Below are 13,479 nucleotides of genomic sequence, written 5' to 3'. Positions count from 1 at the left end.
CAGAGTCATGAGAGGTGGTTCATATCACATGATATGGTCACACACAATGACAAAAATCGACTGGTCTTCAACTGCTCGTTCCAGTACAAGGGAATGAACCTGAACGAATCCCTACTACCTGGCCCAGTACTAGGTCCATCACTTCTGGGAGTCCTGCTGAGATTTAGAGAGCATTCTGTAGCAGTGAGTGGGGATGTAAAAGGAATGTTCCATCAAGTTCGACTTCTGGAACAAGACAGACCTATCCTGTGATTTCTCTGGAGAGATATGGAACGAGATAGAGAAGCGGACATCTATGAATGGCAGGTGCTTCCATTTGGCACTACTTGCAGCCCTTGCTGCGCTTCCTTTGCGCTGCACAAGCATGTTCTTGACAACACAGAGATGGATGATATCCTGCGATTCACAATTCAGAGGAGCTTCTATGTTGACAACTGTCTCCAGAGTCTGAACACAACAGACGAGGCCAGAGGGCTGATTGACCGTCTCAGAGCACTACTGGCTAGTGGAGGATTCAACATCCAACAATGGGCTTCAAATCAACCTAGTGTAGTAAGCCATCTGCCCAAGGAAGCTCAGTCTACCAGTACCGAACTGTGGTTGTCACAAAGGGAAACAGAAGTTCCTGAATCCACTCTGGGTCTGCACTGGCACTGCCCTACCGACACTCTTAGGTACAAGCACCGCCCCTTAGAGTATGGACCACCCACCATGCGTAATTTATATCGGATCCTTGCCAGTCAGTATGACCCATTGGGCTTCATCCTACCTTATACAACCAGAGCGAAAATCTTAATCCAGAAACTGTGGGCTAAGCCGAGAGAATGGGACGATCCTCTACTCCTAGATGAACTTTTGCAGAGCTGGCTGCAGTGGGAGGATGAACTTAAATCTCTTTCCTCCATTACCTTTCCCAGGTGCTATGTGGATCCAGACATGGATAATGACTCTGTAGTAAGAGAAATACATGTGTTCTGCGACGCATCAGAGAAGGCCTACGGTGCAGTTTCGTACCTCAGATCGGAGAATGGTCAAGGCAAGGTACAGTTATCATTCCTACTTGCGCGCTCCAGAGTTGCGCCCAAGAAACAATTGTCAGTTCCCAGACTTGAACTCTGTGCCGCACTCTGTGGAGCTCAATTAGCAGAGTTGCTAAGGAAAGAACTTACAATTGAGTATCGCAGGACTACCTTGTGGTCTGATTCCACCACAGTGCTGAACTGGTTGCAGTCAGATTCCTGCCGGTTCAAAGTCTTTGTTGGCACCAGGATCGCAGAGATACAAGAAACAACAAATCCACAGGATTGGAGGTACGTGGACTCTGCTCAGAATCCTGCTGATGACCTAACAAAGGGAAAATCTCTTGAGGATCTAGCCACCCCAAACAGATGGACCAATGGACCTCCCTTCCTTTTAACACACTCTGATCACTGGCCCAAAAGTCCTGTGGACAGCTCTCTGGGAGATGACTCAGAGTTACGCAAGTCAATGTTCTGTGCCTTAAATGTAGTCACCTCCAACTCAGAAATTCCTAATGCCAGCCAGTTTGCAACCTACAGAGAATTACTGGAAGCTACTGCACGATGGGTTCACGGGGCGGCAAGTGGAGAGCCACTAACAGCTGGAGATTTTCTACAAGCCGAAATACTCCAGTGGAGAGTATGTCAACTAGATAGTTTCTTTGATGATTTCCAATGTCTGAAACAAGGTAAACCTCTCCCTTCTAACAGCAAACTGCTCACCCTGAGTCCGGAGATGGACAAAGAAACAGGTATTATTCGAGTGGGAGGAAGACTTCGACGAGCCGAAGCACTTGACATAGCAGCTAAACACCCAATTGTCCTTGACCCCAGTCATGCACTTACCAAGCTTATCATTCAAGACTATGATCATCAGTTGAAACATCCAGGCCCAGAGAGAGTCCTGGCTGAAATAAGAAGGAAGTTTAGGATTCTGCGTGGCAGAGAGGCCATCCGCAGTCACCAATTTCGATGCACTGAATGTCGGAAATGGAGAGCTAAACCAGAAGTCCCACAAATGTCAGATTTGCCTGTGGCTCGACTTCAGCTATTTAAGCCTGCATTTTACTCCACAGGAATGGATTGTTTCGGGCCATTCTCAATAAAAATTGGTCGGAGAGTGGAGAAAAGATGGGGAATAATATGGAAGTGTCTGACAAGCAGATGTGTCCACCTTGACATCCTATCAAGCATTGACACCGATTCCTTCCTCATGGCATTTAGGAGGTTTGTGGCACGTAGAGGAACTCCCTTCGAGCTTTGGTCGGATCAAGGGACTAATTTTAAAGGTGGGAAGAGAGAGTTGCATGAGGCCTTCAGAAATATGTCACCTGAGTTACAACAACAGCTGGCAAGGCAGAAAGTTCACTTTCATTTCAACCCACCTGGAGCTCCTCATTTCGGAGGAGCATGGGAACGTGAGATACGATCTGTTAAATCAGCTCTGTATGCTTCTGTTGGTGCCCAATCTGTTACGGAGGAGGTCCTCAGGACAGTGTTAACTGAAGTAGAGGGAATACTGAACTCCAAGCCTCTTGGATACCTATCCTCTGATGTCTCAGATATTGATCCTGTTACCCCGAATCACCTTCTCATGGGGCGGCTCGACGGCTCTCTCCCACAGGTTGTATATCCTAAAAGTGAAATGATCAGTCACAAACGTTGGCGCCATAGTCAGATCCTCACTGACTTATTCTGGTCTGCATTCATAAAGTACTACTTACCAAACCTGCAGACACGATCTAAATGGCAGAAAGATGAAAAGGACATTGCAGTTGGGGACGTTGTTATGCTAGTAGATCCCCAATTGCCGAGAGCTATGTGGCTGATCGGAAAGGTCTCCAAGGTCATGCCAAGTGCAGATGGGCATATCAGAACGGCAGAAGTGCTACTCAAAGGAAGAACCTATACAAGACCAGTTTCAAGGATGATTGTACTTCCTGCCATCCCTGATGACGTGGATACCTCATAATTGCGGGCCATTTATTAGGGACAAATTTAGTGCCTAAATTTGGGGGCGGCTGTACAAAAGGCCCTCAATCAGTCAAGCATGTATATAGTTAAATGGAAAGTATTACCTATTACGTCCAATAGGTGGCAGCCTACCCTTAACTCAAGTTCAGTGCAAGTGTTGCATCAGCCAGAACTCCGGTGACGTTAGGAGAAAATTGCCAGTATCTTTGATCAGATTTGAACTGTTATCATCTGTTTCTAGTTGGTGTGCGTCAATGACGACATAAACACACCTTCACACCTGTATACAGATAACACATATTGTGTAGTTTGGAATCCCTGTATGCCATACCGTGCTGATGCTAAATCTGAATCCTAATTACTCCAGTAAATCTACATCAACCAGATTCTGTCTCCCTGAGTCGTGACTGACGTCCTGTAGTGAATGCAACTTACAACCAGTTAACATAGTCATTCCTACCTCTTCCTAACATGCATTTTTCACTCATAGTCTCTTCATTTTCAATGATTATGGCATTATTTTGTCACAACAGCAAAACAATAGTGTCAGAATTATGAAAACAAATGTGACACAATCTACAAACAGAACATGATCTTCACCTGCAAACAAGTCACTTTACATTCATTCAAATTCTGGTTTTCAAGTACAAGTCACTGATTTCTATTTGTGAATCAGGATGTGTTTATTTGTGGATTTTTAATCTTTTTGTAGATCATGCTTTATATTTGTGGATCACAAAGAGTTTGTTTGAGGACTTTGTATCTATTTGTAGATCTTGTTTTACATTTGCGGATCATGAGGACTGTGTTTGCGGATTTTTTATCTATTTGTAGATTGTGTTTTGTGTTTACAAGTTGTAATATCTATTTGTGAATTTTAGTCTGTCCATTTTCAATGGTTTTGGCATCAATTTACCCCCATAAATTTGTACATTTTAAATGCATAAATCTGGTGCATTCTGAGAGCAAAATTTAAGTGACTAGATCAATGAAGAAATTTGTTCTCTTATAAACAATTTTGTGCTCTAATAGTAATTTATTTATTCAGAAACAGCAATAACTCCAGCAAGATAAAGCCATTTTATGCAAATCCACATCCCTTTAATGGGAATATATCATATTGGAGAGTTTTACCGTGTTGAACAGAGAATGATTGAGTTTCTGTGAACTTAAATTTAAAGATGTAACGTTACATATTCTTCTGTCCCTCACATGAAGCTATGGAATGGCTTCAGATGACTTCGAATATAGTGCACAAAAACTTAATTGGTGCTAGTCTATTTCTTTTGCTCTATGACTCCCATTTTTGCCGTATAAAAGAGCGTAATTATCAATTGGTTATTTAAATATCACAATGGGCCTTATTTCCGTTTAATTTTGAGACTGTGGCGGGCCGGCACAGTCTAGTTAATGTATGAGAAACACTGCATAGACTACTTTTCTGCTCAGTAGAGAGATCAATTCAAAACACTGTAACAAAAACCTCTTATTGGGATTCAGGAATTATTTTGCAGCTCATTGTCTATTACAGTATACAACATAAATGAAAGAGTGCAGATACAGTAAAATACAACAATGAGCTTTAGGGAAAATTAATTTTCATTACACTACTGTAAAGTGATCTTACAGTAGGCTAGATGAAAAGCACTAGAAAAGAAATGTTCAACTGTCTTGGTATGCAACACAATACAGTATACTCTCAAATACATTAGAGTAAAATAAATCACTTAAAATAAATAAGTGCACATAACTTTCTTGGTCTGGAGATGTTGCTTGGTACTCACACTTTACGTGACACAATTATCCTAAAAGCTGTCTTCATCACTTTCCTCCTGACTGGTAGATGATGATAATGATTTTTTTTTTTTTACTAACATTAATGACACAGACAACAGCAAAGGATGCTGTCACTTTAAGAAGGAAAGCACGGACAGAATAACTGACACACATCCAGTTTCTTTCTCAACTGTTCACTTATGACATAACCGAGAGAATATGCCGAGACAGGTATTTTCACATAATTTTGTGTGTATGTGTCCGTTCAAACGCAAGTAAACGCGAAAGAGGAATTAATTCGGTGTTCGAGTGCTGTCTGTCTCTCTCGCTCTGCGTGCGCATAGATAACATTTTGCGAGTCCCAATTTTTGCCTCTTCTTCTGCTTTTAAAATCATTCGAATGTGTTAATTGGCTAGACAAAACACGTCCAAATGATAAACTTTAAAGGGTTAGTTCACCCAAAAATGAAAATAATGTCATTTATTACTCACACTCATGCCGTTCCACACCCTTAAGACCTTCGTTAATCTTCGGAACACAAATTAAGATATTTTTGTTGAAATCCGATGGCTCCGTAAGGCCTGCATAGCCAGCAATGACATTTCCTCTCTCAAGATCCATTTATGTGCTAAAAACATATTTAAATCAGTTCATGTGAGTACAGTGGTTCGATATTGATATTATAAAGCGACGAGAATATTTTTGGTGCGCCAAAAAAAAAAAAAAAGACATATATTGATGGCTGATTTCAAAACACTGCTTCAGGAAGCTTCGGAGCGTTTATGAATCTTTTGTGCTGAATCATGATTCGGATCGCGTGTCAAACCGACAAACTGCTGCTGATATCATATGACTTTGGCGCTCCGAACCACTGATTCGACAAAACATTCATAAAGCTCCGAAGCTTCATGAAGCAGTGTTTTGAAATCGGCCATCACTATATAAGCCGTTATTTAGTTTATTTTTTGTGCACAAAAAATATTCTTGTCACTTTATGATATTATTATTGAACCACTGTACTCACATGAACTGATTTAAATAAGTTTTTAGTACATTAATGGATCTTGAGAGAGGAAATGTCATTGCTGGCTATGCAGGCCTCACGGAGCCATCAACAAAAAAATCTTAATTTGTGTTCCGAAGATTAACGAAGGTCTTAAGGGTGTGGAACGGCATTAGGGTGAGTAATAAATGACATTATTTTAATTTTTGGGTGAACTAACCCTTTCACTCTATGATGGTTAAATTTAGTAGTTAATCTGCGAATCACATGCGTGCCGAACCGTTGGGCCTTATCCGTACGGATCACGGATTAACTGCGATCCGTTGCACACCTAATAATTAAAGAACACACTTATCATCATGATTACTATCTTACCAGAGATGGAGAAAAATCCTACTCCATTAAGTGAACGTGTCCCTGTGAACCGGTCCTCAAAAATGTTGGTACTCAAAACGCTTCCCTCTATGTTTTCTGGTGCACATCGTTTATTTTTTTACCGCACATGCGCACCCCTGACTATAGCAGTTTCCTGGTCTTCTGACAAAATAGTTTGTTGGTTATTTCTCTGTTCTGCAAAAAATACATTGCATGTGGGTTCGAGGGTGTAGAACCATAGACTGTAAAAGTGTAGAACATGTGCTACAGTTAACCGTAATAGTGAAATTTCCCTGATCTAAAGTAGCCTATCTATCTGTCATAACTTTATGGCATTTATCTATAACCATTCATCAAATTCTAACATAAGGGAGTGATTCTAAATAGAAAGAAATTATGTTAAATATTGAAACCGCCAGTAGGTGGCAGCGATTCGACGTTTTAATGAGTGAGCTACTTAAATCGTTCATTCAAGCCAATTCGTTCAAAAGTCAGATTAATTAAGGAAGAAAACAAACACCGATGTGAATACTTTTGTCATTGATAAGACGCTATTGAAAAATTAAGTAACAAAACAGACAGCTGTTTTGGTAACTGGTTACAGTTACACTGATAGTTATGGCTAAATTGCAATGGATTAGCTAGCTAAAATATATGTGGAGTGTACCTAGCTATTACAATGTTTTCATACCTCCTTCTCAGTACATGCTTTATTCTTTTTAACATCCCTCTTTGAACAGAAGTTTTATATAGTCGGCTGGACAACGGTTCTCTTCATTTTTTGGTGCTATCCGTGCTCTCCATTCAAACATTAGAGCTCCACTCGCGTTGTTTTGGTGAAAGTGCTTGAAAGTGCTCATTGGTTGGGCGTTACCAATCGGTTCAATGGAAGGGGGGTACTTTTTTGACTAATTTATTATGACAAACTCATATTCGATTAGAAACAAAATTATTGTTACAAAATAAATGAATTATACATATGTTAGTATAGATCTACTGTGGTTTTCATGTTGAAATATTGGGGGGGTTGTAACTGATGGATTTGAATATTGGGGGGGGGGGGGGGGGTTACATCCCCCCCCCATCCCCCACAGACTACTTATGAGTAAGTAGCATAAATCATCTGTAGATGATCTCTCTCTCTCCAGTGTTAGGATGCATTTTCTAAATCACAATCACCTGTGCTACTATTTATATTATCCTGAGATGCCAGTTGCTGTCATCAGTTTTGCTACTTATTTTTTACCCTTGGATAAATGTGTGCTATTTAGTTCACATTGTGACACTTGAGTTAATTATATATTATGTGTTTTTTATGAATGAGATCATGGTTAAACCTGGCATTTTGTGTAGAGTTAAATCATTAAGAAAATAGTATGTGTTTGAAAACAGATGGAATGTGTTAAAAGTTTTGAGAAATTAATCTTTGTTTTGAGATCTGAATGAATGGTTTAGGAAATTGTGCCAACTGAATCATATGTATTAGCAATCGAGAAAAACTGTAATGGAAATGTCTAGCCTGCTCACTATGCTTTGGTACCACCTTATAATTTGATACATATAGCAGCACGGATGAAATAAATTATATGAACATAAATGTTGAAATTAATAAACTAAAATTACTGAGAGCTGTTGAAACAGGCTGGTGATAGTGACCTCTAGTGGCTCTAGGTAGTGAAGCATGTAACAAATCCGACCTGCACTGGCATATCAGGATATTATGTCTTTCTCTGTGTGCTCAAGGGAGGTGGACAGGAATGTTTTCATTTATGGTTTATCCAAATCACATTTTGACTAATGTATCTGCTATCTGTTCAGTGGCATTTCCTTCCTTCCTGTTAAGCATGTAAACTGCTCCAGTAAACACAGTTTACATGGGTGGGATAGAACTAGAAATTTGATAGTAGCATAATCCTTAAAGCTGCAGGACATTTGAAGCTATCAATGTCTTAAGAAATTTCAGATTAGAATTCCAAGTGTGGCTCTACTTCAGTTCTATGTTGTCAATATAAATTAGCTGATATGTATGCAGTCAAATATATAATGTTTTTATTTGTTTGATGCAGTGAACATGCTGTAGTAAAATCAGATTAAGGCAACCCTGGCAACCTTTCACTCTAAGCTATTAATAAACCAGAATAATTCACCACTTACAACACTGGCAGTCCCAGAAATGACAACAGCCCCCCTTGGGACCAGATTTAAACAGCATGTGACTAGTCAATCAAATAACCATGGTGACAGTGGAATGACCAATTCCCAGTTGCAATCACAAGGCGAGAGCAGCTGATTCTGTCTTTGAATGAATTTTAATAATGCAGGGGTGAGTGTATCCATCTGTAGATGTTGGTTAACCCATCTGTCAGTTGACAGGGTAACCAACTGATGACCATAGACCATCAAAATGCTGACATGATGCAGTCGCTGCTGCTGAGCAGACACCACAATGGCACGCAAAGACCTCCTGACTTACCACAGCAGGATGAGGGTAATAGAAAAGAAACAGAAAGCTAGAATATGTAAAAACAGAAGTAGAAATGGGGAAAAAATGCTTAGAACAAGATACAGTGTAACGGAGGCCAGCTAGTAGTTGCGGGGTGAGAAGGACCTGGGTCGGAGGGGTTACAACAGCATGAGCCTATAGTGGAACAGCGTGTGTCATTGGTGTTGTGTGTCAATGCCAGGGAGTCAGAATGGTTTTGAAAAATATACTGATATGTACAAATGTATCATTTTTACTTTTAAAATGTTTGTTAAACGATTTTAAATGTAGGCAGTATTTTTAGGCATGGTAAAAACTATATAAAATAAGCTGTATTAAGAACTGTATCGAAAATAAAGTTGTCATAAACCAGTGGTTGTGTAGAGTATTTTACAAATGATTAGATCAGTGATTCCTATCCGGGGGTAGGCAAAAGATTTAGATTTGCTCAGGGCTGTCGCTTAAGCCTAATAGGCTTGCTAAGGGTGCAGTCAGTCGCCCCAGCTTCACCCCAACCTGGCACATTAATCGCTGCAAATGTGTCTATTTATAACATGATTTTGCAGCATTGAGTATTGTAGCCAAGTACAGGCATTACTGTTGAAAATGATGGCCAATCAGAGGTGTTTAAGTTAGACTCAGCTCAATATCCCTCAAAACACTGAATAAGTTTCTTTCCTCTCATAAAAAGCATAGACACATTGTAATTTAAAGATTTATTTGAAAGACTTTGTGATTTTTCCTACTTTATACATAAAGTGCTAAACTTGGAGAGTGGAAATGGCTAATAGAAGCCAACAAGTGCTTATCTGCTGCCATCTACTGGTTATAGTGGTATTTTTCATGTCAAGTGTTTGTTTTCCATCAAATGTTGGATTTCCTACATCATGAAACTTTCAGTTTTATAAATGGGGACAATCTCTGAAGGATGAATAAATAATGTTTTTTTTGTCATCATATTCAAAATAGCATTTGAAATGCTGGAATGTCCAATTACATTTACAACTACATTGTGCTTCTTATTCAAATGTTCCCAATATCTTCAAGTCTGAATTGTAATCAATAAAACTGGTTCATTGTTAAATTAGGTAATTGTGACAACTGCATTAAAATATAAACGCTGCGTTTACTTTGGTTTAGTGTCGATAAAGGTGTACTTGAGCCTTATGGATGGAGTTGTGGGGGTACTTGAGGCTAAAAAGATTGGGAACCACTGGTTTAGATTATTTAATCTGTAAGTACTAGATAAGCTATATCAGAAAAAAATAATTAATAAAATCAACCCTTTATGCTGGGTAAATATACAACTCAATTTGCTTAGTAAAATTAGCCCAACCTGTGTTCTGTCCTATGTTTACCCAGCCCTTGGGCTAAAAACAACCCAAAATATTCACATGTATGTGAAAGGAGAATGTAGGTGTGAATGAGAGAAGACGTATGCATGTGAAAGGAGAATGTATGTGCGAATGAGAGTAGACATGTATGCATGTGAAAGTAGAATGTAAGTGTGTAAGAGTGCCAGAATGAATTATGGCTTGTACAGACCCCATAAGATACACTGAGTTTTGATTTCTAAGTAATCAATTTATGTAAAAGACTTTTCACACATGATGGTTGTGTGTAGGTAATTGGGAAATGATTGTGGTATTTAAATGGCAGCGTTTCCCAAATGAGTGATGTGTGATGAGTTAGTTTTGAGTGGTGTGTAATACAGAGAACTGTGTTTAAACCTTTGCAAAAAGTTTGTTTTACAGTTGCAAACTGAGTGTAAAGCACGTGTGCTTGTAGTTTTGCAAACTTGGTCTGAAGATTCGGTGCATGAGTGAATGATTTCACTGAGTGGGCCTCAAGTAACACTTTTAGTGTGTAAGCAATTTGAAAAAACTGTAATACAGTCGACGTGACTGCAGTGGTTCAGCCTTACAGTTTTTTTCACTGTAAGGCTTACACACATTTTCAAAACTTTGCCTCTTTTTTCCAAAACTTTACACACAAATCCAACAATTGCGCACACAAATCGCAAAATGCCTCACGTCTTTTGCAAAATGAAGCACTGCATTCAAAATACCACAAACACATCTCAAAAGCAAACATTTGTCTTACGTTGCAAACACCTTTGCCATAATATTCTATTTCTCTCAATTGTGTGTTGTGTTTTGCAAAAAGTGTTTTATGAAATTGTTAAACCAAGTCAAGGCTGAGAATTAGTGTATGTTTTTGCAGATTTGGTGTGTGGTTCTGGTGTTTGAGTGTCAGGTTCCAGAAATTATGTGACAAGTAAGGATTTTGTGTGTAAGTAGTTGAAAAAACTGTAATATTATGAAGCGGCGAGAATACTACTTGAGCTCAAAAACAAAAAAAACAAAAAAATACTTTATTCAACATCTTCTCTTCTGTGTCATTCTCGTACACTGTTTACGTCCAGCGCTTCTAGGTTATATATCAGAACAGCAGCTCAGTATTGGCTGTTGATGTGAGCAGCATGACGCATGCGTGTGATCCGGCCAATAATGACTCGGCGTTCTGCAAAGAACCTGGAAGCGCTGAACGTAAACAGCGTATGAGGATGACACAGAAGAGAAGAGATTATTGAATAAAGTTGTTATTTCTGTTTTTTCGCACAAATAGTATTCTAGTCGCTTCATAACGCCTGTTTCACACTGCAAGCGTGAGCAGCGCGTGAGCGTAACTACACCATCACTGCAGCTGCAGAGACAGGCGAGTATTCACACTGCAAGCGTTTGTACAGCGTCACAGCAGCGGCTCGAAGCTGCCTATAAAGTGAGCATTTCTTTACAAGACAGCTGTAAATTTGTTTTTATAAGTTGGTCATTTATAAACTTGAGAGTCTTGAAAGTTTGTTAACATGGGGAGGTGTACAACATTCTCATATAAATGTAATAAATAAATAAAAATAAATAAATAAAAGCCTTGTGTCATGCATTGCTGCACACGAATGAGGTGAGCTTTGTGTTTTACATCAACTGCCGCGTGCACATGTTTACAAGACTGCAAACTCGGCGAAAAAAGCCAGCAAACTCGGGTTTGATTTGGGTATGCTGCAGCCTATATATATTTCTCTGTGTAATAACTAAAATTATTTTTATATATCATATTTTCTGGCTGCATGGTTTACTTTAGTTTTTTTATAATAGGCCTACACCATACTTTAACCCAAACTGAATAATTAAAAACAAGTTTATATGGGTGTCTTCTATAATTATTTTTGGTTCTTAATTATCTTTTCTGTCATACTCAAATTCTTGTTAAAACACATTAGACATGCGTATTCTGTGCATTTTGAACACTGTGTGTGAAATTATATTTATTTTTTCCATCAAAAGTGTGCTTTCACTTTAATTGAGCGTCAGCAGCACAGCAAAAATAGACTCGGCGCAGAAACCCCTGCTTCACTGCTGCTACGCGACGCTCCTGCTTTACGCTTACGCGCTGCTCCTGCTGCCTGTGTGAATGCATCCGTTGGTTAACATAGGCGCCAAAAAAATACGCGCTGCTAACGCTCTGCTGATGCGTGCGGTGTTAACCTGGCCTAACATTAAGGTTAAACCACATCAACTGTGTCTTTAGTACCTTTCTGAACCCTGAAAGTCGTGGTTAAATAGTTGTCTATTGAATTTAAGTCATATTGAATTTAAACAAAAAAAATCTTAATTTGTGTTCCGAAGATGATCGAAGGTCTTACAGGTGTTGAACGACATAAGGGTGAGTAATAAATGACAGAATTTTCATTTTTGGGTCAACAAACACTTTAAACACAAAACCAAATCTTCAAACTACATTTAGAGACCATCTGACTCTTCTTTCAAAATCAAACAATTGCCTCAAAACTATTTTATCTGTGATCAAAATCAAATAATGCATTAACACAGCCAATCCAAATATAAACACTACAGATCTTTCATTAGACACTACATCAGAAAATGGGGAACACAGCATCCAAAACATGCAGTTACAGAAAAAAAGTATATTGTAACACAGTAAATTAATTTTGCAATTATGTTAAAAGTATAGTAATCATAACTTACAGTAAGGTGAATAAATTGTGTACTGTATGCACTGCAAGTATATTATTGTACTGTATATTCTATACTGAATGTTTGTATATTCAGCACTTGCATACTGTACAGTAGTCCAACTGCAAAAGCCAAAAAGTTTAAAAAAAATTAAAAAGCATGTTACAGCTTACTCTTTTTTGTCCGCATCTTCTTTCTCTTCCTCCTCGTCTACCAATTCTTATAAATACACTTCCTCGTCTCCTTCTCAGATTGTTTCATATAAACATTCAGTGCACCTCTGTCACATGTGCACTCTAAAGTGACTTATTTTGTACAGTTGGTTCGATCACATGATTAGAAATAAGTGTGAATAATTTTGTGCCGTTGTGTGGAAACAACTGTTTGCCTTTTGCCTGCCTGTGTTCAGGGTTTTGCAACACAAGTGCATCACAGTGCCAAATGTGTTGTCATCCCTCATGTCATCCAAGATCTTTATGTCCATCTTTCTTCAGTCGAAAAGAAATTAAGGATTTTAAGGAAAACATTCCAGTATTTTTCTCCATATAGTGGACTTTAGTGGGGTTCAACAGGTTGACGGTCCAAATTTCACTTTCAGTGCAGCTTCAAAGGGCTCAAAAGGGTTTATACATTTTAACCACAAATGCTCATCCTGCACTGCTCTGCGATGCGCCACGCATTTCGTTGAAAGGTCACGTGTGACGTAGGCGGAAATATCGCAGTAGGGCGAAAAACGTATCTAATTTTCTCCCCCAACTTCAAAATCCTTCGATATCGTTGTTTTACTTTTTTTTATTTGGTAAAGGACATTTGGC

At 39.0% G+C, this 13,479-nt stretch overlaps 1 protein-coding gene across 1 annotated transcript in view; it reads right to left on the bottom strand.

Annotated features, from left to right (window-relative positions):
- ccdc102a (coiled-coil domain containing 102A) overlaps window positions 1-12,953 on the bottom strand; it is a 125,132-nt gene extending 112,179 nt beyond the window's left edge. Inside the window, exon 1 of the mRNA XM_048184221.1 lies at window positions 12,838-12,953. The gene's annotated coding sequence lies outside the window, so the exon portion shown is untranslated. The remainder of the gene's footprint in view (window positions 1-12,837) is intronic.
- Between the last annotated feature and the right edge of the window lie 526 nt (window positions 12,954-13,479).

Source organism: Megalobrama amblycephala, linkage group LG3, assembly GCF_018812025.1.
Source record: "Megalobrama amblycephala isolate DHTTF-2021 linkage group LG3, ASM1881202v1, whole genome shotgun sequence".
In the NCBI taxonomy this organism is placed as follows: Eukaryota; Metazoa; Chordata; class Actinopteri; order Cypriniformes; family Xenocyprididae; genus Megalobrama; species Megalobrama amblycephala.
Note: the sequence above shows the minus strand (reverse complement) of the source record. Positions and strands in the feature narration are given on the sequence as shown.